The 26,819-nt window shown below is 41.8% G+C and overlaps 1 protein-coding gene across 1 annotated transcript in view; it reads left to right on the top strand.

The window, feature by feature from the left end:
- SYT1 (synaptotagmin 1) overlaps nt 1-26,819 on the top strand; it is a 1,065,451-nt gene that overhangs the window by 175,548 nt on the left and 863,084 nt on the right. The gene's annotated exons all lie outside the window — the stretch shown is intronic.

The raw sequence follows: 26,819 nt of genomic DNA, 5'->3' as shown, positions 1-26,819 counted from the left end.
GTTCGGGAGGGTGGGGGATTTAATTTAAAGGGTCGGGGGTGGGTTTTTAGGGGGTTTTAGTGTGCCGGCTCACGATTCTAACGATTTATAACGATAAATCGTTAGAATCTGTATTGTATTGTGTTCCATAACGGTTTAAGACGATATTAAAATTATCGGACGATAATTTTAATCGTCCTAAAACGATTCACATCCCTATTAAGCACTGTCTAAAAATTTCCTCCTTCCCAGAGGGGCTATGAGTGCTTCCTCCGCAGCATCCACAGCCCTAACCTGACCCACAAGGAGCGGAAGACCCGACTCTGGGATCGTGCTGGGGACTTTCTGCACGGCAGCACACAGTATCAAAGGTGGTTTCTTAATACCCCAGATGAGTCCCCATGTAGCATCGGTTTCTTGTTCATCTGGGCCCCTAGAGATCTTCGCACTTCTCTCTCTCTCTCGGGCTTGTAGGTGAAGCAAAGATCCCAGAAGAACTTACCGTAGTTGGTTGCGAGCACAATTCCAAACAAGCAGTGGAAACAGTGGAATAGAATACATAAAGGCAAGTATTCATTAGAGATGTGAATCGGAACCGGACTCGGTTCGGATTCCGGTTCCGATTCACATGTGGGTTTTTTTTTCATCGGGCCCGATCGCGGTTTTGTTTATCGGCTGCGCCCAAGCCGATAAACAAAAAGCCCACCCCGACCCTTTAAAACTAATACCTTAGCTTCCCCCACCCTCCCGACCCCCCCCAAAAAACTTTTTACAGGTACCTGGTGGTCAAGTGGGGGTCCCTGGAGCGATCTCCCGCTCCCGGGCTGTCGGCTGCCACTAATCAAAATGGCGCCGATGGCCCTTTGCCCTTACCATGTGACAGGGTATCCGTGCCATTGGCCGGACCCTGTCACATGGTAGGAGCACTGGATGGCCCGCGCCATCTTGTGCTCCTACCATGTGACAGGGGCTGACCAATGGCACCGGTAGCCCCTGTGACATAGTAAGGGCAAAGGCTATCGGCGCCATTTTGATTACTTGCAGCCGATGGCCCGAGTGCAGGAGATCGCTCCCGGACCCCCTCTGGACCACCAGGGGCTTTTGGCAAGTCTTGGGGGACCCTCCTGACCCCCACAAGACTTGCCAAAAGTCCAGCGGGGGTCCGGGAGCGACCTCCTGCACTCGGACCGTCGGCTGCCAGTATTCAAAATGGCGCCGATAGCCTTTGCCCTTACTATGTCACAGGGGCTACTGGTGCCATTGGTCAGCCCCTCTCACATGGTAGGAGCACAAGATAGCGCCGGCCATCCAGTGCTCCTACCATGTGACAGGGTCCGGCCAATGGCACGGATACCCTGTCACATGGTAAGGGCAAAGGGCCATCAGTGCCATTTTGATTAGTGGCAGCCGACGGCCTGGGAGCAGAAGATCACTCCAGGGACCCCCACTGGACCACCAGGTACCTGTAAAAAGTTTTTTGGGGGGTCGGGAGGGTGGGGAAAGCTAAGGGATTAGTTTTAAAGGGTCGGGGTGGGTTTAGGGGTTATTTTTTTGTGCCGTTTTTCCCTCCCTCCCCCAAAATGATAAGAGAACCCCCACGATCAATATCGTGGGGTTTTCCTATCGTTTTTGGGGAGCCTCCGATTTCTGACAATTTTGAAAATATTGTCCGATATTTTTAATCGTCCCAAGCCTGATTCACATCCCTAGTATTCATACAATAAAGAATATTATCTAATATGCGGCCTTGCCTGACAGAAGTTGTATGTGTTGTGAATGTTGCTGGCGGAGAAAGCGAGAGAGGTAGGTGAGCAGATGAATCTGCCTGACCTTCTCTCCTTGTCTTGTGTTTGGCTTTTGTCTCTTCTGATTAACTTACAAAAAGCTAACATTGCCGGTGTACTCCTTGTTCCTTCGAGTACCCTGCTCCTGACCCAGGGCACCGCCCTCCAGAAGAGCTGCCAGCCATTAGCACCAGAAGTCCCAACCCGAATGGAAGGTGACCAGTCAGGTGGAAGATCCACGCTGGTCCTGCTTGCTCCTGACACCTGCAAAGGTCCGCACACACCTGACCTGCCTGCTCCTGACTCCTGCTTTCGCCTGCTTGGGAGTAGCTCCAAATTGGCCATCACAGCTGTGACAACCAACAGACTGAGGCGGCACCTTTGTCAATTAATTTCAAAGCGAACAGCACCAGCCAGTCTCACGCCCAGGCTGCCATCTTTATATATGGCTTTGGTCTGCTGGCACCATTTCTAAGCAGACCATTGGTCAGGCAGGAGTGACTGGAGGCTGCTCCCCTCCTCTGTGAAGAAAGAAAGATATTGTAATAGGGTTGGAGAGTCCATGGCGGGCATTAGAGAGGAGGCCCCGCCAGGCTTTTTTTTCCCTTCTCCAATGGATTCCGCATAAGTAAATAAATAACATTTTGTTTCCTTTCCTTTTTTTCTTCATTTTTAAAATGTAATTTGTTTAAATTTTTTCATTTTTAATAAATGAAAAGAAATGAAACATGCAAGGCAAAATGTGCAGAAGGGATGAGAGAATTCCTTTTTAAATTTCTGCATACATGCGAACCTTCTGGAAATGCTCTATAACATCCTTTTTAACTTTTTTTCTTTTCTTCTAATTATAATGTTTTTTTTTCCCCACTAGGAATAAAATATATTATTTTGCTCCGTCCCCTTTCCCCCCCCCCCCCCCCTTATCGTTTCCTGCAGAGTGGGGGTGCACAGGTGCTTCTGTACATGTTAAATGAAGTAAGGGCAGGCATTTTCGGCTCCTTGTCCTTAGCTGGAACAGACATTGTGGGAAGAGCACGTGCCGCGTGCATTTCCTCCGCCCAGTTCCAGGTGCTGGAGAAAGCAGGGTAGCAACTCTGCCTATCTGATCAGGATCATACGAAGATGATAATATGTTTGATTCTGAACAAGGGCTGGCCTATAAACCCGCCTATGAGGGACTTCATTTGGTTTTCCCACAATACTTAGGGACTGAGACCCATGTTTGTATGTTTTTCAGCATCGGATATGATTACTTTAATTCACCAACGTAAATAATTACCTTCCTGATCCACATTTTTCTCCCTTCTGAACTTGGGTGAGTCAAGCCTAAAGCCAAGTGCCAAAATGTATGCATAGTCCAGTTTTGTTAACGGGCTTCCAGTGAATGTCAATTAAGCAATTGAAATGTGCTTTTGAATAACTGCAGGTACCTTCTCTTTCATTTTCCATATGCAGTTTTACGTATTCAACTGGAAGTCTTTCTTTGGTTTCGTATGAGATTTTGAAGTAATTAATCAACACAGGAGTCGGTTCAAAGGCTTCTGGCCCTTTGCATCTCTCCAATAGACTGGTTGATTCACCTTTTTTTCCCTCTATAACATAACCCCCCCCCCCCTTATACCAGTATATACTGGCTATGGTGGTTTGATTGAAGTCATTAGGGCTTTTGTGCATATGCACAGAACAGACTTCACTGTTATCCCAAATGCCCTTGATAAACGTTTGAAAATGTGCTCATAACAGGGCATTCTGCAGTTTGAAATATTCTGAGCAGACCTAGGTTCCCTAATTGGCTCTTTTATTCATAATGCTAATAGATCTCATTATATGTAATGTCTCTTTCCTGACAGAAAGTATTCTGTACCCTAGATAACCTCGCCTGGTTGTGAGCCCTCTGGGGACAGGGAAACACCAAACAGTACCTGAACGGAATCCACTTTGAAGTGCCGAAAAGCAGACTATAAACTAACTAACTAACTAAATAAATAAAATAAAACATAGTTAGGGGGTAATAGGAAGCCCGCAGGGGACATTTTGCCCAAATCTTCAAAGTTTAAGTCTTTCATATGCGCTTTCCTTTGGAAAACTACCCCCAGGAGAAATACCTGCTAATTTGTGCGGGTCCTCTTCACAGCAAAGCCTTACACGCCTGCTTTGGGAAACTGAAACGTAGGCACCTAAGTTCCCAGCGCTGCCCCCAGGAACTCTTCTCCCTACTGGGGGTAAAAGTTCCCATGCAGGGTCCCTACGCGAGCTCTTTTGCTCACATGCATGGGCCGGCAATGCAGAAAAAAGTTCATTTCAGCAGCGCCGTTTCACCCATGGAAATGGCTTTGAAATGTACCCTCCCTGTGTATATTTTGGAGCGCTGTCAGCTTCTCCGGCCATTTTAATATTTCATAACCCCGTCACATTATGTGCATCCTAGAAGTTTTTTTAATTATGTAATTGTAACCTGCGGTATTTTTTGTTAAGAGGCTGACAGCCAAATTTGCAAACAGTAGTTTGCAGACTAAAACCCCTGATAGTGCACATTAACACATGCTGTCTCTGATGCTACTGCTCAGAATTTTGCGTTTGCAAATTTGGCCCTGCTTACTATGCGAAATAAGTAAGGAGCTGCATTATTATGCAAAGGAACTCATGATCTGTGCCTAGCTAATTATTGCACACAAATGCACAATTTGGCATTTTCTGACAAAACTTAAGTACACCTTGGGGGGAGGTCTGTGACTGCATGCAAACTTTGTGATTTGCATGGTATTTAAAGAGGTTAGAGGTGCATGAAAAAAATCTCAGATTACCATTCCATTTCCAAGGAGCCATCCGTGGCTTGGTACGTCGGCTTTACAACCCATTATGTAGATCAAGACTTTTGCGTGGAAAACAGCAAAGCAAACACACAATGGCATTACAGATTTTATTTACCCCTTTTCCTGCTATTTACCTTCTCTAACTAAATAATTCTCTATTTTGTTTTGTTTTTTAATACAATTTTTCACACTCATATATGAGATCCCTGCCTATCCTGATTAAATGGAATTTTTTTCTTTGAGCTGATCTTTTCTAATTATCTGTTGATTCTTTTTTTCTCTCCTGCATGTGGAAAACGAGGAAGACAAAGCTAGTGTTGAGGGGAGAAATGCTTTATTTTTTTATCCCGTGTAGTTAGATGCTTTCTGTAATTTATATGAGTGGTGTCACATGCAAATTCTTTAATGATTCTGACCTTTACATCATTTATTTATGTATTCTTTTTCTGTATGTCACATTAGTTTCAAAGTGCCCACAGCTGTGTTGACTTTTCATCTGCGGCCGACAATTTTTATTAGTAATCTTCTTCTTGGTATACTTAAAGCAGCCTTCCAGGAACAGCAGATCATCAGCACTAAAAAAAAAAGAGGCTACTACTTGTTAACCACGGTTAGCTGGTGAGACTTCACAAACACAGCTCATTTCTTCAAAAATCGTTACTTTGCTGCAGAACCCCCTTCCCATAAATATTTATTCTCCCAATGAGAGCAGAAAGTGCATCTTGAAACGAAAGGAGCCTTCAAAATGAAAGCTGACTGAGGAGAACCTTCCTTCGAGGGCAGTCTTTTAGTTTTGGAACCGGTGGTCACTGGTGAGATCTCAAGGAACATTTCAGTGATAATCTAGAATAGGGTGGCATAGGCTGCCTACCCTCCCAATCCCCCTTGCCTTTATCTTTTCGAGACAGTTTGGGTTTACATTTTAAAATGGTGACCATCCTCAGGAGAAGGAGCTTTACAAAGGGATGGCCACATCAGCAGACATGGAACAGGAAGAGCCTCCGTGGAGGGAGTACAGCAGAGCAGCAGCAGCAGCAGCTCTAGATGGGCGAGTCTGTCAGCAGATGATGCAACACAGCTGCACTGGAGCTCACTATATTTTATTAGGTTTGTTTATAGAAGCTGATGCACTAAGAAGCAAATTTATTTGCAAATGGCATTTCAAGCAGAAAATCCCTAAACAGTACGTATGAATGTGCACTGTTTATGGTACACAGACAAGGGAATTTTCAAAAACGTTCTGCATGTAAATGTAGCAATTTCCAAAGCCCATTTACGTGCGTTAAGTGCACTTAATATGAATAAAACCTATTGACAATAAATGGTATATAAGACAGCAATTTTCAAAAGCCCACTTACACGGTTAAAATGCATTTACACATGTAAAACCCAGTTTTAAGTGTGTAAATGCGTTTGAAAATCAGGCCCTATATATTCTTTGCAAAAATGTCACTTTCATACATAGTAAAATTCCACCTGTAGTTTATCATGCATGAAATTTTATTTAGATTAAAAATGAATGAGATGCTGTGATGCAATATCATGCAAATCAGCTCATACAGAGTTGCATACATCTGATTTGCATTATATACATTTTTAACAAATACAAGAACCAGCAAGGGATAACATCTTCATGGACATCCCATCCCCAAGTCTCTGCTCTCCCAAGTCCTCACACAAACCCCAGCCTCCTCTCTCTCCCCCACTCAATCTCCCAGTCCCCACTCTCCCCACCTGCTCCTAGATAGTCCCCCCCCCCAAATCCCAAACACACCCCCTGACCCAATCTCTGAGTCTCCGCCACATCACTTCCACTTGACCCAATCCCCATGTCCCTACTTTTCCCCCCATCTAACTTTGCATCTTCTCTTCCTGCCTGCCTCATGGGCCTGTTCCCTGGCAAGAGAGGGCAAGCATCTGTTGTTTGTAACCCTACTCCTTCTGCTGCCAGCGCCTGTCTGCTTTCCTTCCTGTACAGTTCAGATCCACGAGGAGGGGGAAGAAAAGGCTGTGGAATTAGACGTGCTGGGCCTAGTCTCTTGCAGGCCATTGGGGGCGGGGGGAGGGGGAGGAGAAAAGATATGGGGCATCACTGATTATGGAGGCCCACGTGACTGGGGGCAGCAGGCAGTGGAGCTGGTGGATCTTCTTGTCTTTGGTCTGCTTGGGTGGCAGAGAGGGTGGAAGGCAGAAGCTGCGGCCAGAACCAAGGGAATATTTTTCTTGTCTGGTGCGGCATGTTTCATAGGGGGAAAGCCAGCTGGTGAGCGGGTGGGAGACAGCAGTGGCAGTAGGACCAGCCCTATGGAGAGAGGAGGACGGAGGTAGCAGTGATGGCAGGTCACAGGTCTTCTATCTTCTGCCAGCGCCGGTCTGAATAAGGATGTGGAATGGGGAAATTGCAGCGACTGGTAGCCATGGCTCTTCTTTCTTCAGTCCAATTTGCCTGATGGAAGAGCTGGCCCTGTGTCTGCTTCTTAGCAATTCTAGGTAGGTTGCAAACTTTTTATGCTGTGTGTGCTTTCTTCACAGTAGTAATATAGTCAATGATTTTCTAAGTGATTGCATTCCCTTTCCGAGTTATAAATGTTTCCAATATTATTTATTGCCTATTCTCTTATTATATTACTTTGTGGGTTTGCCACTGTGCAATTCTCGATTGCAATAGCACGCTCTCTTCTTAATAGCACATATCATCCATATGCGCATTTACAGTACTGCATGTACTTTCTACAGGAGGGCTTCAGCCCTACGCGAGCTGTTAGAGCATTATCCTCCTATGTACTAAATATTTACAACATGCATATTCTCCTCCTCTCACTGAAGTACATTTTCAAAGGGGTTTCATGTGTAAAAATTGCATGTGCACACTTAAGTAGCATGCACTCATGGAGATGCTATTTTATAAACTTCAAAAGTATACACGTATTTTTCATTTCATGTGTACATTTTATCAGTGGAAAAAGCTGCAGACTAAGTTCTTTCCCAGATGGGGTTCAGAAGTAGGCACAGTAACTGCTATTTTATATGATATGCATGCATATACATTACCTAACTTCTTTGTACACTTTTACACCTGCTAATTGACGCATGAAAGTAAAATCAAACTTGTCTGTATTCTGCCTTTTTTGGGTTTGAGGTCTAAGTGATCTGGTGGAGATTCAATGCTAAAGGTTCTAGGTCAGACAAATCCTGATAAAGGAGAATTACAAGATGCCCTTCATAAAGGTCTTACTAACGTGTTGGGTAAAAAATAAAAGGTCTTCGTTAAGATGCCTTTTCCTGTATTAGATCTTTAAATGCTTGTTCACCTAGACCAGTGATGGCGAATTCCAGTCCTCAAGTGCCACAAACAGGCCAGATTTTCAGGATATCCACAATGAATATGCATGAGATAGATTTGCATACAATGGAGGCAGTGCATGCACATTTTTCTCATGCGTATTCATTATAGATATCCTGAAAATCTGGCCTGTTTGTGGCACTCGAGGACCGAATTAGGCAGGTCTAACTTATCTGGCTAAGATAACTAGATAAAATTGAATATCATTACTTATCCGTTATCCAGTTAGCAGGATAAGTAGCTCCTCCCCATAATGTCCTTATCCCGCCCACCACTTACCATCTAACTACTTAGCTGGATAAGTAGTTATCCAGCTGAGTGGCAGCCACTGCACGGGACCAGATATTCAGCCACTGAATATCGGCCTTAAAGTGGGTAAACTGTGAACTGGTGATTTCATGTACATATGCAAGTATTTTCAAAACAGTATACATGCATTCTTTATAAAATAACATGTATAAATTGGAGTTATTATATATACATGTTATATCTTTTTATGCACCTAAAACATAGAAACATGATAGTAGAAAAAGACTGCATGGCCCATCCAGTTTGCCCATCCATCCAATTAATTTAGCATTATAATTCTCATCACTTCCTTAGAGATCCCCTGTATTTATCCCACGCTTTCTTGAATTCAGATACTGTTTTTGTCTCCACCACTTCCACTGGGAGGTTGTTCCACACATCCACAACCCTCTCTGTAAAGAAATATTTCCTAAGATTACTCCTGAGTCTACCCCTTTCAACCTCATCTCATGACCTCTCATTCTAGGGCCTCCTTTCCATTGAAAAAGGCTCATCTCCTGTACATGGAAAACTTTGAGATATTTGAATGTCTCTATCATAACTCCCCTGTTTCACCTTTCCTCTATGGTACATGTTTAGATCTTTAAGAGTATCCCCATATGCTTTAGATCAAAGTCCACTGACCATTTTAGTAGCTCTCTCTGGACTGACTCCATCCTGTTTATATCCTTTTGAAGGTGGGTACACCTGTGGGGTAGATATTTAAACATAAACGTTTTAGTAAGTTAGCTGGATAAGACTTATCCAGCTAACTTGCAAGGGATATTCAGCAGCGCGGCTATTCAGCCACCTCTATTTAGCTGGTTAGTCGCTACTTATCTGGCTAAATAGCGCTGAATATTGGCCCCGTGTATATTTATAGAATTGGTAGAGAATGTTTGCGTATTCTTGCATTGTAAGTATTCACATAAATGAAACATATGTGTATATTTTCAGAGCAGAACTAAATGGTGTTATATAAATTGTGCAGCTCTCATTGAACAGTTTATAAAACGCAAGCATAAATCTCCATGAATCCAATTACATACTTAAAAGCTGTACTGAGGATAGGTTCAAAAGTTAAGATAATTATGTATTATATCCTTTGCAACTATGAGGATCCTGTCAGCTCCCCTATTAGAGTGTAGTCAGGAATATACCATTAATGTGGGGAGAAACAGAATGGTAACCTTGTGGGTTTGCATCTCCTCCATATGGAAGCCAGTAATGGATGTGTCCCTCTGGTTCATAAAGCCAGATCACCATTTTACCTTGTGGATTCCCCTTTTTGTTTTGCAGAGGCAGCAATTCTTGGCTGTCCTTTTATTTTCTATATTATTGAGTTGTTGTGACCATGGAGCTTTTTATTTGGATGAGAGTTTATTTCCACCCTCTTAATCCATTGTATATTCTTCTATTAATGTATTTAAGTTTGGAGTGCCCAATAGCTTGGGACTAAGTTCAACTAATTTAATTTCTGCTCTACAATCTAATGGGAAAAGTTCCCTTCATGAAGAGGAATCTGTGATGAAAAACCAACGAAGGGATGAATTTCAGCCATGCCAAGAGGAAGAATGAGGAAGGGGAGAGTTGGACCCAGCTAGGGCCCTTGTACGTCTACTGGAGATTTGGAGAAGAGAAGTAAAAGGTGTCATCCTGATACTGATAACAGGAGACTTGTGGAGTTCGAGGTATAAGTGGAGACAAAAGAGGAGGTGGTAGAAGATAAAAGACTGTGTAATATGAATCCCATCTTTGATACTTCACCTACATTGGGAGAAAAGCCATCCACTTGCCCTTTATTCAATGGGTTTACCATTATATACGTTATAAGAGATTGTAAGAAGTCATGAAACTACTAAAAAGCACTGGTACCATTTTAAAAGAGCACATATGAGCTGTAAATACTTTATAATCATTGCTTTGCATCTTATCAGCAAAGAGTAATATTGGAAACCACCATAACTCTCATGTCTGTCATTGAGCAATGATTGCAACACTATCATCACTGCTGAGTGCAAAGACTTTAAACTGGAAAGTATCCATAGCAATGTGAAGAGCCTTGAAAGACAACTCCCCCCATGCAGGAAATCCTGGAATTATATCTCTTGGCATAATAACAGGGTTCCATCTAAACTCTAAATTTGAGATATGGCCTCTGGAACTAAAATCCGGGTTCAGCCACCACAGGGGGTTACACAGCATTTCTTCCTGTATTCTGCCTTGTACCTTATCATTGGAAAAGATGGCTTATCAAAAGAATGCAAATAAAATAAATGAATACATCTATATTTCTTCAGTGACACAGAAGCTCTCTGTTCCTACTACTGCAGCACTATAGGAATCCGTAATAAATGCACGTTATATATATATATATATATATATATATATATATATATATATATACAAAAAAAAGGATAGACTCATTTTTAAAACCAACAATGTTCGAAAAAAATCCACAGCCTCCAACAGTAAGATGTTTAACAACAACAATAAAAAAAAAAATCCATTATGGTCCTTCTTTAAAGTGTCTGGTGTTGTAATCACAGGGTGATGCACTTGAAAAGCAAGAGAAGCTAATTGATTTACAAACAGGGAGGGGAATTTGGAGGTATACGTGAATCAAAAGAGTGGTAGGCGTCAGGATTAGTAAAGGAAAAATGTCACGACAGAGGACTTTATGTGTATGAGGGGAGAGAGATGACACCACCTCCGTATAAAGCATTGGTGACGCCTTCCATTGAAAACAGGGGATGTTAAAACAGAGCCATCTTATCCAGAGAGACCAAAGGCATTGCTGATGTTCACATTAGAAAAACAGAAGCTAAGTGCAGCTGTGGTAACGCAACTTACAAAGATTCAAGAGGGCCCCATCAAGATTTATCTGAGGGACTGTGCAGCATGTGCTCTAGGGAACTGGTAAAAGTAGCCAAACAACACAAATAAAAGTCCTTTTTTTTTTTTTTAAGTCTGGTGGAAACATTTCTATAATAGCCTTTACCATTGAGGCAACTTAGATAAATATATTTCAAAATAAGTAAAGCTAAACACATAGGGGTAGATTTTTAAACATATGCACACGCGTGCGCTACCGGTGCGCTCACATGGATGCACAGTTTTATAACATGCGCGCACATGATAATAAAATCGGGGGCAGCGAGCACGAGGGGAGGCGAAATAATGAAATGTTCACACGGTGACGCATCGCGGCCTTCCCCAGTTCCCTCCCAGTCTGCTTCAATTAAGGAGCGAACTGGGAGGGAACTTCCCTACCCCCCCCCCCCCCGCCATACTCCCTCCCTCTTCCCCTGTCCTCCCCGACCCCTTAAAAGAGCCTAACTTTTTTTTCTCTTTGTTTCAGAGCTTACGACAGCTCCTGAGCTGGCGTAAGTTGCGCGCGCGCCGGCAGGCGATCCCTCAGCACAGCGGCAAATGGCCGCTGTACCGGCCGCCTCCAGTTCCGCCCCTCCCTGCCCCCCTGGATTGCCCCTCTGTGCCCCCGGACTGCCCCTTTTGCGAGGCCTGGCTCTTTTGCACAAAACGGGGGTTACGCGGCCCCTTCTAAAATGTGCATTGCGCGCAAGGCCCGGCCGCGGGCGTAAACCCCCCGTATTTTACGCTCGCGGGTGATTTAAAATCTCCCCGATAAATTGCTACAAGGACATTCGATGAACAGAATCAATCGCATGTCTGAAACACATGGAAGAGGTGTGAGCCCAATGGATAAATATGGTTTTTCGGTCTAACAGCTAACTTGGAAATGGGCCTACTTGCATCCCCAGCAATGTTTCCACAGTCTTGTGTCATGGATAAGTATTTCTATTAGCAGCGTCAGAGATATAATAGCACCACGATGAAGTATGTATTTTAATCTGAACAACAGTGTCAGACTCCACTATTAGAAAAGGCCACTTGATATTACTACTGTAGGAAACTTCTCATTGAGAGTTAGGGGCACGGATTGAGTGGGGGAGAGGAGCGGTGATAAATGTTATTGGAGCTCTTCCTCGGGCTATTCAGTCAGAGCAGATAATGGATTTTTTTTTTGGAACCCGTCTTACATGTCCTAAATTGCCTTTCTTCCCCCTTTTTTCAAGTCTGCCCTGTGTATGATAACTGTAAAGTCTGTTTGGCCTAGCAGAACACCTCCCTTCAGAAAGCCGCCGGGGACTGAGTACTAATGATGCCGGGACTCAGTCAAACATGTCTGTGAAGCGGGCCTGTTCCCCGGGGCTTGATGTGTAGAAAGCCAGTAGCGAAAAGAGAAATCAGGAAATGCGATTCCGCCTATCAACCGTACAGTCTGAATTTGTGATACGGCGCCATATACGCCTGCGAAGTGTTTCATTTGGATGACTCTACCTCCATTATTGTGTTAGGTTCCTTCAAATAAATCACCTAAGACAGATGACCTTGAACAGGAGCAGCAGGAAGTCAAGCAAACATATTTTTAACTGCATCTATATTGGCCAATTAAGTGTGCTGAAATTCAGCAGTGTTTGTCTTGAGCCATTCCTCCTTTTAATGATTTACACATTTTCCTGGTAAACAAAAAAAAACCAAACCCAAAAATTCATTTCTAAACAAGATGACAGATTGGATAGAGGCACAAATCCAGTCTGTCCAGGAAGTGTAGCTGTGTACAATAACATTAGAACAGCTGTTCCCTTTGTAGAGTGGTGCTTACTACATAGGCTGCTTTTGCGGACCCTTAATGAGGACAAAACCAATTAGCTGGTTTGAAATTGCCAGACATGAGAAGGAAAGATAATGTTGGCCAAAACTAAATGCACCTTCCACAGTAATGTTGCTAAGCACTGCAGATCTAAAGAGGTAGATGGGAAGTCACTGAGGGATTGGGTTGAATTGTTTTTAAGCACCGACTCGGCTTTCTCCTCCCTCGCAAGCATCTCATTGAAATCATAGTGTTGTAAGGTTACTACAAATCCTGCAGCTGACAGTGAGTATCTTTTTTTAACTATAAAAGGCTGTGTTGATTTTTCAAAGCATTTTCACTGAGGCACAGAACAGATAGAATCTTTTTTTTTTTTTTTTTTAATCTGGTTCTAAATGTTTTTGAGTATTAATTCAAAATGTTTGAGGGTATACCAGCTTGGTGGCCCTGAGGCAGTGCTGCTGTGCTGCCTTGCCATGCTGGAGAGCTGGTTTTGATTCAAGAATCTGGCTTCCGTTCCTCAGGCTGGCCAAGGTTGAGGGAATTCTGTGAAGGCGGCATCCATCACTCTGGAATAGAAGGAGCATGCAATAACCAATACCTATGGCCAAACTCAGAGCACAGGCAAACCGCGTTCCAGAAGGAGCCGCAATCTGTGGTCCCTGGCCAATGGCTCTCAATGCGATGGCTAGGTTAATTCAAAATAAAGAGGTCAGAAATGTGCCTTCATAAACACTCAAGTTCATTTGTTATTGAAGCTGTGATTAACTGAAATTGAAGCAGCCATGTCGATGTCTGTGTTAATCAATTACAAATTGAAAATGTCCCAATTGTCTAAGCTTATGCTATATTTTGTATTGTATTTTTTTTTTGCATAAGCTGTGTACATACCAGTGTTGCTCTGTGTTTCCATTCAGTTTGACTTATCTCATTTAGAGGATGTCACTGAAAAGAAAAATTGTCTCAAATCGAAGATTCTTAAAGGAAGATTCACACTAGACAATAGAAATAAATTTCTAATTGTATGGATCGCTATGTCAGGGTGCTAAAAGAGTGATGCCAGAGTAATGCTTAACCTGCATCCATAGCCTAGGGGAACCCTGTGATTTACAGCAGGAAAACCTGCAAAGAAAGACTGAGCACAGCAAGAAAGCTGAATAAGGTAGTTTAACATTACTGAGCCTTAACAGCACAAACAAGAAAAAGTCCAAACAAAGCAAAGTCAAAATGCATGCTCAAAAAATAGGAATTCATATAGACTGGAACAAGAATCTTTGACAGAAACAAGGCACTCACAACTGGATAGCAACAAGACCAGGAAAAGAATGACAATACAATGAATCAACAGTAAGAGCAGCCCAAAGTGAGGCACAAACACACAGAAATACTAGGGCGTGGTCCACCCCTGGGCCAATCAGAACCAGACAGGAAGAAGATGGCTGCTGAGAGGAAGTGAGGGGCACAGAATTAGAACTGAACAGATACTCCAGTGGGCCCCCAACACCACCTACAGGTTGGAGATGGTATCTCACAAGTTAAGCACTGGAACAAGGTACATGGAGGTCAATGCATTAACACAGAACTAACTTTGCATGCATGAGTTTTCATATGCCAGAATGTTGTGAATATGAATGCTCTAGATACTAATGTTAGTATAGTTATATTCTTATTTACTGGACAGTGGAATAAGTGAAACATGTTTTGTGGCCCACAATGAAGTGTATATACATAAAACAAACCTATTTGGAGAAATTTACCTTGAGGCAAATGGACTAAATCACTTCTTGAGGCCCCTTCCTGTCATATAGGTGTAAAATGTAAACATGATCTCTGCCACCAAAGAATGGGAAGAAAATGCATAAAAGACAAAGGGGCAGAGCAGAACTGGCATTCTGATAGATTGCAGAGGAATAACAGGCATTATGCACATATAAGAGATGCACATTCCAAATTGTGGCAGAATGTAGCTTATTGGGGAACTCAGCAGTAAGGGAGTGCATTCATTTGAAACAAAAGTGTAAAACGTGACAGATCAGTCTATATTTGTTTTTTTACATGACCCCCCGAAACAAATGGAGGGGTTCCATTTATGAAACAAGTAATATTTGTTTCCCATTCATTTCTATGTCCCATTTAAGTCTATGCTGTGTGCTGCTGAGAAAAATCAACTGGTAACTATAGCAACCAACTATTGGTTGCTATAGTTACCAGTTGATTTTGCCCTGCCTTGACTCCTACAAATTTATTTCTGACAAAGCAGTGAGGTCACACAGGCAACTCTTGCCTGTGTGACCTCACTGCTTTGTCAGAAATAAATTTGTAGGAGTCAAGGCAGGGCAATTTGAGAAGGAAACTAGCCAGAGGACAAATCATGGTGCAGTATCTTTTTAACTAGCGAATAGCAGTTTATTATCATAATCACCCATTAGCGTTTATTTATTACATGCTTACCAGCAAATGAGATCAGAGAATGTTACAGAATAACATGCTCTGCATCAAATGCTGTTGTCACCCTCCCACTGTAAACTTTGAGCATATGCAAGAAATTCTGTATTCCTCTTTAGCAGTTGTTATGGATCTGGCTACTGTGCAGCCTGTCCTCCACCAGAGGACTACGGTGAGTCCTGTTCTGAACTGTACTCTCCAGCATGTCTCTGGTATCTTGCTTCAGCCATTCCTACAGCCTCTGCTCCATCAGGGGATCTCCTTGAGCACACTCCCCTGGCTGGCCATGCCCCTCTTGCCTGCCTGCATCATGCCCAGACTTCAGCATTATTTAACTCTTGTCTAGCCCCTCCCTCAATGCTTCAGCATTGAGTTCCTTTCAGTTCCTTGCTCTCGCCACCTCTGCCTTGTGGTCTTACTAGGCCTTTCCTTATTTTGCCTTGTTCTTTGACCTTTGGGCCTTCTGACCTCAGCCTTTTTTGTCTTTGCCTTGTAGCCTCTGGACCTCTGGTTCCTTCCTTGTTTGGGCCCTCCCTGACCTCTGGCCTAGCTGTGAGGCCTCTCTAGGCCTTGTCCTGATTCTAGGACTTTTTCTGCCTTGCACCTTGGGGCCATCTGCATTGTTGCCTTTGGGCTTTATGTTCCACGTTCTGTGTTCTCCTTGTCCTGTCCTGTTCTATCATAGTCTATCCGTGACCTAGTCTCTGTTCCAGTTGTTCCAGATCCATGTTTACCTGCACTCTGTTCTGATTGTTCCAGTTCACCCTTACCTCCATGCAGCTCAGGTCTGTTCCTATGTTCTAGTTCACTCTTATCTCCTCGCAGCTCCAGTCTGTTTCTATATTCCAGTTCACTCTTTCCTCCATGCAGCTCCAGTCTACTCCTGTGTTCCAATTCACTCTTACCTCCATGCAGCTTTAATCTGTTCCTGTGTTTCATTTCATTCTTACCTTTACGCAGCTCCAGTCTGCTCCTAAGCTCCAGTCTAGGTTGCACAACCCTCCTTGCTCCAGCCTCATTAGACTGCCCAAGCTCAAGCTCTAGCAGCCATGCCATCTTGTGCCACTCTGGAGGTGGTGTCCACCATGCTTCTTCAGCAACAGAGACACAACAGTGGTTGGTAAAGGATATGTGCTTAGAGTTTAAACTATAGCTTGGAAAATTTTGGATTTGCCACTGTTTTTCGGCTTTTTCTGATCTTCTGTTTTACATCTTAGTGGAACACAGGATTTAGTGCGAGATGTAATGGTGTTGGGTCCACTTGGCAATAGTGATCAATTTGAATTAATAACTGGAATGGGGACAATAAGTAACTCTACAGCTCTAGCACTAAACTTTCAAAAGGGAAACTTTGATAAATTAAGGAAAATAGAAAAAACTGAAAAGTGCAGCTACAAAGATTAAGAGTGTGCAACAGGCATGGATATTGTTTAAAAATATCTCCAATATAAATAGTTGTTTCCACTTATAACACACCAAAAAATAGTTGGACCATCATAAGCACTACCGATTAACTGACTTTCTTTGCTTTATTCATAATCATCAGTCCTTACAATGTTCACTTCTTTTTTTTATCTTTTTTTGCTGCATTAAAAACCATTTTTCAAATATATATATGCATACACTTATCTTACATCCTGAATCTTATGTAGTTTTAAATGGAGATATATTGAATATAAGAAATGACCCAGATAAACATTACATTGTTTAAAAATACCAACTTAGAAGCACAGACCAGATGTATTCTATGCATTACAAAAACTGAAAGGAAGACCAAACAATTGCTGACATGGTTAAAAGGTGAAGTGAAAAGGCTATTTTAGCCAAAAGAACTTTCTTCAAAAATTGGAAAAAGGATTCATCTGAAGACAGGCTGAGAGAATTTGAAAAGAAGTTGGCCGTAGAGGCAAAACTCATAATAAAAACTTTTTAAAATATATCCGAAGTAGAAAGCCTGAGAAGGAATCTGTTGGACCATTAGATGATCAAGGGGTTAAAGGGGCACATAGGGAAAATAAAGCAATCGTGGAAATTTAAGTGAATTCTTTGCTTTGGTGTTTACTAATGATGTTGGGGAGATACCTGTTCTGGAGTTGGTTTTCAAAGGTGATGATTTGGATGAACTGAACCAAATCACAGTGAACCTGGAAGACATAGTAGTCCAGATTGACAAGCTGAAAATGGTATACAACCCAGGGTTCTGAAAGAACTTAAAAATGAAATTTCAGACCTATTACTATTAATGTATAACCTATCATTAAAATTGTCCGTTGTACCTGAAGACTGGAGGATGGCCAATGTAACCAGGATATGTAAAAAGGGCTCCAAGAGTGATCCAGGAAACTATAGACTGATGAGCCTGACTTCAGTGCCGGGAAAAATTTGGAAAGCTATTCCAAAGAACAAAATCACAAAACATATAGATAGACATGGTTTAATGGGTCACAGCCAGCATTGTTTTACCCAAAGGAAGTTTTGCCTCACAAATCTACTATAATTTCTGAAGGGGTTAATAAACATGTGGATAAAGGTGAACCATAGATGTAGTCTATTTGGATTTTCAGAAAGCATTTGACAATGTCCCTCATGAGAGGCTTCTAAGAAAACCAAAAAGTCACAGGATAGGAGGCGATGTTCATATGTGGATTGCAAACTGGTTAAAAGACAGGAAATAGAGAGTAAGATTAAACGGTCAGTTTTCTCAGTACAGGATCTATACTTGGACCAGTGCTTTTTAATATATTTATAAATGATCTGGAAAGAGGTATGATGATGAGTGAGGTCATCAGACTTGCAGATATAATAAAATTATTTTGGAGTAGTTAAATCACAAGCAGATTGTGATAAATTGTAGGAGGCCCTTGCAAGACTTGAAGATTGGGCATCTAAATGGCAGATGAAATTTAATGTGTACAAGTGCAAAATAATGCATATAGGGGAAAATAACCCATGCTGTAGTTACACAATGTTAGGTTCCATATTAGGATTTATCATCCAGGAAGAAGATCTAGGCATCATAGTGGATAATACATTGAAATTGTTGACTCGGTGTGCTGCAGTGGTCAAAAAAGCAAGCAGAATATTAGAAATTATTAGGAAGGGAATGTTGAATAAAACAAAGAATGTCATAATGCCTCTGCATCACTTCATAATGAGAACAAACCTTGAATAGTATGTGCAATTCTGGTCACTGCATCTAAAAAAAAAGATATAGTTGCACTGGAGAAGGTACAAAGTAGAACAACCAAAATGATAAATGGCATGGAACAGCTCCCCTATGAGGAAAGATTAAAGAGGTTAGGGCTGTTCAGCTTGGAGAAGAATTGGCTGAGGTGGGATATGATAGAGATCTATAAAATCATGAGAGGACTTGAATGGGTAAATGTGAATCAGTTATTTGCTCTTTCAGACAATACAAGGACTATTGGGTACTCCATGAAGTTAGGAGGTAGCACATTTAAAAGAAATTGGAGAAAATTAATTTTCTCTTAATGCACAATTAAGCTCTGGAATTCATTGCCAGAGAACATAGTTAAGGCAGTTAGTGTAGCTTGCTTTAAAAATGCTTGGATACGTTTCTTGAAGAGAAATGGATAAACTGTTATTAAATAAGTTGACATAGGGCCGGATTTTAAAAAGGTTACACGCGTAACCCTTTTAAAATGCCCCTGCAGGCGCCAAGCCAATTTTGCATAGGCTTGGCAGCGCGTGCAAGCCCCGGGATGCGTGTAAGTCCTGGGGCTTGCAAAAAGGGGCAGTCGGAGGCGTGGCCAGGGGGCGTGGTGTCAGATTGGAGGTGTGTTCGGGGGCGTGTGGGTGGTCCGGGGGCATGGCCAAGTGCCCCAACACAGCGGCCTGTGTCGGGGCCTGCTGCACCAGCAGACAGCCAGCACGCGTAAGTTACTACTGCCCGGAGGCAGGCGTAACTTTTCGAATAAAGGTAGGGGGGGTTAGATAGGGCTGGGGGGGTGGGGAGACTTAAGAAAAAAATTATACCAGACTGCTAGTCTTTTTAGTACTGTTAGTGTATAACATGCACATGGCACAGCATACAGAAACTGTATATATGTGTGTGTGTGTGACAGACAGTTCTCCATACAGTAGTGGTACTGTGAGTGGAGTATAGAACAGTATAAATAAATTAATTCATTTGTAATATCCAAACCCCCAGTAGGCAGTGCACTTGAACAAAAAGTGAAAGAGAGAGGAGAGGATGTTGTCAGAAGTAGAGGAAGTGGTGCAGAGGTAGCCCAGCATAGTAGCAGTGATAAAAAAAAATGTCAGTCCTGCCCCATAATTAAAGAGAGACTTTTTTTTTACTGCAGAGTGTCAGGAATGGAAGGTAGCTCAAGGCTGAAGAAATTGAAATTTGAAGCGTATGTGCCACTGTTACCTGTTCTTCTCCCTCTTATTTTGGAGCAGAGGGAAAAGACAGGAGAGCCATCAAAGTCAGAGGGTAGCAGGGCAGGAGCACTGACTGGGGCAGCAAAAATGCAACAGCCAATACCAGCTGCATGCTGTGCTAGATTGGTTACTGCTTCTCATGCAATGGAGGCAGTATTATCAACAACTGATTCTGAGGAAGATTCTTGTCTGGGGTTCCATGAATCAGAACTTGAAAAGCTAGTAGCTGAAGAAAAATTGAGATTATTAGTCAGTAGCATTTTAGCCTCCACTTCAGTGATGGGGGAGATAGGTGATGATACTGACAGTGATGGGAGCAACCCCCAGAAAACTCAGGCAGCAGGTGTGAGTGATGCTCCTGGCATTTTTCCTAAGAGTCCACCCTTGACCTCAAATTCAGTGTCATCATCATGAAAGACATTTTTGATCTGGAAGCACTTTAAATTAAGGGGGGGACTAACATTTTTCTAAGTGTATTCAATGCAGTAAAGATATAAGTTGACGGAAGAAAGTAGGCATCTGATAAATGCTGGTGTGCAGCATCACCTGGAGAAGCCAATACTAGCCTGGGGACCAGTTCTGCCAGTCAAAGTAAAAGCCTAAGGAAAGTTGTAGAAAATGGAAAGACTTTTCTCAAGCAGATCCCACAGCCCCTTCTAGCAGTCAGGTGGCAGGCCAGAAATCCACAGCCATGCATTCAAAGTAACACCCCACCATAGAGGAAATGAGGTGGGGTTCCATAGCATGAAGCAAGCAGCCTATAATGTAGTATCATGGAGCATCAGGGAAATGATTGTCCTTGATAACCAGCCTCTGTAAGTAGTGGAGAATGTTAGGATTAAGAGTCTGCTGCATGTGTTGCCCTAATTACAAAGTCCCCTCCAGGACTACTTATAGTAGGAAGGTCATCACCACCCTGTGCAACCAGTGCCATAGTCGCATGCAGGTGCAGCTGGTTAGGTTAGAGGGGAAAAGCATGCATTTCACCAGCAATATCTGGAACAGCATGAATGATGATTGCTACTCATGCATACCACTCCCTGATGGCTCACTGATGGGACTTGACTGAGGTAGGGGCTAGCAGCAGCTCTAGCAGGGATGGAGCATCAAGGTGTAGGTGGGCTTTGCTGCACATGCAACTGCACAGCACCAATATCTTTTTGAATATTCTGTCAGTCTTAAAAAAATGTTGAAGGGTTGGCAGCTAGACCGGAGAGGCAGGTATCTTTCTGACAGAGTATGGTGCAAGTATGGTAGAGGCAATAGAAAATGGGAGCTTTTAGGTAATCCATTGCTTTGCTCACGCTGCACCTGGCAGTGAGGGACGCCCTGGGGCTGGGGCCTAGTGATGATGGGTATCAGTTCCTAAAAGACCTCATAGATGCAGGTGAATAGCAGAACACTTCCATCAACATGTGAAGGCGGAGCAGCTTCTCCACGAGATGCAGGAAGAATATGAGAATATCACCTATCTAATGCTGCAGAGGTTATTGGAGCAGCAGACACAGCAGTACTCAGGCTCTATCTCTGGCAGCAGAGATTGGTGTGGCTCATCCCCCTGGGGCATCATGAGCCAGCTGATACAAATCCTGAAGAACTTCAAGGATGCCACAGAGCATCTGAGTTCTAGAAGCACCAAACTGGGCAGGATCATCCTTAAGTAAATATTCTGGAGGAAAAGTTAGAGGGCTTCCGTGAGCAAGAGAGATTGGAATTGGAAGGAGAGGTGCTGCAGGTTCTGTACTCCTTGCAGCAGCAGGTGCAAGAGAATCTGAAATCTCTGACAAAAAACAATACATTTATTTATTTATAAAATGCAAAACCCACAGTCAAACAGAATGTTCGAGGCGGCTCACAAAGGGGTAGATTTTTAAAGGTGCACACGCGCTTCCTAGAGCACATGCATGGATGCATCGATTTTATCTGATGATTGCCACGTATGCCTGCTATTGATTAGAATTTATGAGGTTGTGGTATACATCAAAGAATCACGATCAAAGAAGCCAAAAACCTCACAAGTTAATTCACCCAGACGCTTCTTTTAATGATGTTTGACCTTCATAATAGGCATCCTCGTATGGTGCTCAGACCTTATTACTCTGCCTTCTATATAATCATCTGTCAATAAGCAAAATAATCTCTCTTTTTTTTTTATTACTTTGTATATGCTTTTTTTGTGCAAATACCAAAATCTCAATGTGTTTAGAATTTAAAACTTAGCTGTCAATTCATTCAAATTTTATAGGAATGCCAAAAAAGCCCAACATGGGTCCATGTTTCGAACGTGATTCGTTCTTTTTCAAGGGCATAATCAGCGTCTGCAAAAATAGTAGCAAAATGCAATATTAAGCCAAAGTCTTTTAGCAAAGTAATTCCTCAAGCTTATCACACATTCCGAAATACTGCATTTTAACTCACAAAGCAAGTTATTCTCTGTTATCAAGTTTGTCTCACATTTGACTTGTTACACATTGTGAAATATTTCATTGTAGCTCACAAAGCAGATTACACAATGTTGGTATGTTAGTTACACGTTTGACTTATCATACATTACAAAACTCTTGAGTTTAGACTCTCAAAAGAGGTTACTCACTGTTGGCGTGTTTGTCTCACGTTTAGCTTGATGATATGGCGAGCATTTTTCCGGTAAACTTACCAGAAGTCTAAATCAGCTCTTTTAAAGGCATTGTCATGTCAATCATGTTGACGTCATCAAAATGGTCTAAATTATTTTAAGTTCTTAAGCCTACTCAAAGTAATGAATACCACTCTACAGCAACATTCAGTTCCGCTGGATAAACTGTATTAACTTGTGTATCCACTGCTGTTCTTTATAATTTAAACGCACCTGGAGATTCCCGCCACATGGGTTTTTCTGCACTACTTCAATAACTTTAACTGTGCATAGCCAATGCAAACGGAGGAATTGCCCCATTGGTACATTTTTCTTAAGATGAAACGGATGATAACTTGAAAAATGAAGATATATGTTTTTTGTACAAGGTTTAATAAAGATGTTGATGATTAATTCTTTTTCTGCCTTACTAATGGAAATGTCCAAAAACTCAATGGTGTGATGATGATATTTGATCGTAAATTATAAATGAGGGTCAAGCGTGTTGATCCATTGATGAAATTGTTATAAAGATAACACATCAAATTTCCACAAAAAGAATATATCATCGATATATCTGTACCATTGACTAACATGTGAAAATTGAGTAGTCCATATAGTAAGTTTCTTCAAAGTAGGCAACATATAGATTTGCAATGCTGGGGGCCATGGTGACCCCCATAGCAGTCCCTTGGATTTGTTGAAAGAATTTTGACTTGAAAAAGAAAAAAATTCTTCATTAAAGCAAATCTTGCTAATTCAAGAATAAATTCCGTTGGTACTCTATGTGGACGTAGTCTTTTTTTCTAATGTTGATGATATGATTGCCAATGCTTGTACTTGGGGGATATTCGTGTAAAATGCTTGAATGTCCATAGTAACAAGAATACTATGTTCAACATTCATCATTTGTTGTATCAGTCTTAACATATTGGTATCTTTAACAAAAGAGGCAGCTTTAATTACAGACGGTTGAAGAAAAACATCTACGAAAGTGGATAAAGGTTCAAGAATGGATCCTATTGTGGTGACAAATGGGCACCCCGGAGGGTCTTGAAGATTTTTGTGTACCTTAGGTACCATATATATTGTGGGAATAATAGGTGATTCCACTGTCAAAAATCCTCGTTCCCTGGATATTAAAAAACCTTGTATGGTCGCTACACAAATTAAAGCTGCTATGTCTTCTTGAATATCATGTGTAGGGTTCTACTCTAACTGTAAATAACTAGTATGATCCTTAAGATGATCCAAAACAGTACTCATATATTTATCCTTGTCCAGTAATACAGTAGCACCCCTTTGTCAGCTTGCTTAATTATGATAGATTGATTACCTTGTAAAGATTTCAAAGCTTCATTTTGTTGTCTCGTGAGGTTATAACTGGGAACAATTTTAATTTCTTTGATGATTTTTAAATCACCAAGAACTAAATCTGTATATGTTTTGATGGTAGGGTCAATGGTACCTGGTGATAACCAAGTAGATTTTGGTGATACAATGGATATATCTTGAACAGATTCATGTGATGTAAAAAATAAAGACATTTGTAATTTCCTAAAACATTTGTATAACTGAACACTGGTTTTGAAAGAGTCATAGTGATGATAGGGTACAAAAGATAACACTTTTTGTAGGACCTCATGCTGTGCCATGGTGAGTGTGTAATACGATAAATTGATCAAGATGGATTCCGATTTTGTGACCGTGTTGTTGGTCGATGGTCCAAATCTGGCCATCTGGTTTGTCTGGAATTGCGAAAAAAAACAGCAACCTTGTGATCTGAAAGAAGCTCTATGGTTACTACGTCTATAATCCGATGTTGTATCATATGCTGGAACGTTAGCTGTATGAGTTTGATCATCTTCTGAACTAGATGAGGATTCATCTGAGGATCCAGCAAAGGCTACTTTTCTTGGTTTGGTAAGATTTTCTTTGCCAGGGATAAATACTTCCCGTTGCATAGTCTTTTTCGTCTCTTTTATACTTGGTGATTTTTGAATTTTTTAATTCGTTCTTGAATTTTTCCATAGATTGTCGATGTTCAGATAATTTCTTGTCAAAATTTTCCAAAGATTCTTGTAATTTTAAAGATTCACGAGCTTCATCACATGTAATTTGAACTGTATCTGCAAGTTTATTAGTGGTTTCAACCAGCAATAACATATTAACCTAAGTGTGTGTAAGAAAGGGGGCCTCTGAGTAAATGAGCTGCTTTGTATGCATTATGTGATTTTATGCATGCAAATGCATGCAAAACAGCTTATTCTAATAGGATGCAGATTTTAATTTTAAAAATCAAGCAATATCACGATGGTATGGCTATATCATGCGATAAATGCTGTTTAACATGCATTATAGACCTATCGCAGCTTAGTAAATATACCCCTAAGTTATTTTAGGAGGCCAAAGAGCTGGAAAATTGCTGTCGGGAAAAAAAAATACATGGTGCTAACAGGAGCATCTTGATAAGAAATGGCCAACAATGTCATTGCAAGTATTTAGCATTTTCCCCAAAGTTAATACAAATTAGAAGACTCACCCCTTTTCCAGAGCACCTCAACCCTGATTCCTCCCAGGCTAGTCATGTTGATTCTCTCAAAAGGGACAACCATGGAAAGATAATGATGCCCTGGCCTTCTGTCCTGCATGAACCTCTCTGGAATTGATATCTTTTGAAGATGACCAGCAGGCAAAGGCGCAATGGAGGGAGAGGAGAAGGGAAGAGCAAAGTGTAGGGCACTGCATTATTTATAAGGGTGTCCAGGAATTTTTCAGGTAAGACGGATGCTTGGATAATAAAGAGCATAAGTCTAACTGATAGTGGAATGAAAAGTCTACTTTCCAGGCCATGCTTGTGTATGCATCTGCACTCTGCTCATATGCTCAGATCGGAGGGGGGGGGGGGGGGGGGGGTAAAACACGCCTAGTAGAGTCCTAATGTCTCTCTGACATGTTCTGAAAATTCGGTGTGAATGCCCAAACAAAAAAGTTATTAGGGGAAGACAAATATGCACAGGAATCTCACAAGCTTTGGAAGGTAGGAGAAAAAGGTAGGCATTAGCATGAAAAAGAGGCTTTTTTTTTTATTGCCAGCAGTTTAGAAGGTTAACATATTCTGTAAATAACCTTTAAGTCCCCGTATGCATACACTCGGTAAAAAATTCGTTTTCACTTAGCTTTCTAGTCACTGCAGAAGGACTTTCACTTTTAAGTGAGTCTTTGTGTGAACCCCAGTCTTTAAACGCCAGGCTAAGGCCGTGTAGGTGCTTGTAAAAGCTGGGGCACTGGAGTCTGTTATTTGACGTGGGCAACATGAAAATGTTAATTGCAGTATAAAACTCAAGATAAATAGCAGAGATGCGCCGTTAGTTTTTTTTTCCCCATCTTCTTTGGTTCTTTACACAGTGGTTCATTGACCACTTCTTCAACCTTGAAGGGCTTTTTTTTTTTGCCTGTATTACCATCAACTGTCTTGACAACACTAGAGCACTTACACCCCTACAGGGATATCATCATATGACTGTCACACACAGAATATACTCTGCCCTGTGGCACAAACAGTTTGCAAAGCCAACATTTTTATCTTCAGAGTCTTAAAAGGTAATTATTTAAATGACCTGGGGACAAGTGACAGTTGTCCTTTCGCACTGTCTTTTTAACTTCCTGCACATTGTGGCAGAAGCTATTTTAATGCACTACAAGATAATTGGAGACAGCCAGTTTTACAGTTTTAAAAATGGTTTCTAAGCTCTTTGAGAAGAAAGTTAAGTGCAGATTGTATTATATAGATATATATTTTAGACCTGGAAATGTCCTACTGCTACCTTGATCTCGCAGCTCAGTCTGAACCAGGGATGGAATCTGGAGCTGGGAAAAATAATTTGCAGCTACCTTGGGATTTTTCTCATATTTTATATCCTTTCTCAACTTAACATTTATTCCCGTCATTGCAGTGAGAATCCTCAGCTGGGGCTCGTGCATCAGGGCTTCTGGAACCCTGGAATTCTGGGCCTGACATCGTGTGATGACTGGGACTCCCTCCCCACAGGGCTGTGAATGCCATCTCCATCACATCCTTATGGGCTGGCCTGGGGGAATGGAAGACTTGACTCGGGGATCAGGCTCAGGTCCTTCACATGGCAGTGCACAGCATCTGGTGCTGCCGAGGCACTAGGCCAACCCTGATAGCATTATATGTAAAATATGATTGACTATAAATAATGTATTTATTTAATGTTGTTAATACATTTTTTTTCACCTGATTCTCACTGTCACCCATTTTTACAATCCTATGCTCTCCCCTGCTTCATATTGTGTTACCTACTATGTCCAACCCTACTCCACGGCCCCTATGTGTCTTCCTCCTTAGAACCCTTTCAGCCTTCTGTGGGAATGAGCAGCGATTCCCACAGGTCTGGAGACAAACTAGACTGACTCCAGCCTTCTTAAAAAGGTAACTCTTTATTATAAC

This window comes from Rhinatrema bivittatum, chromosome 4 (assembly GCF_901001135.1).
Source record: "Rhinatrema bivittatum chromosome 4, aRhiBiv1.1, whole genome shotgun sequence".
In the NCBI taxonomy this organism is placed as follows: domain Eukaryota; kingdom Metazoa; phylum Chordata; class Amphibia; order Gymnophiona; family Rhinatrematidae; genus Rhinatrema; species Rhinatrema bivittatum.
This window is presented reverse-complemented; position numbering and strand designations above follow the sequence as displayed.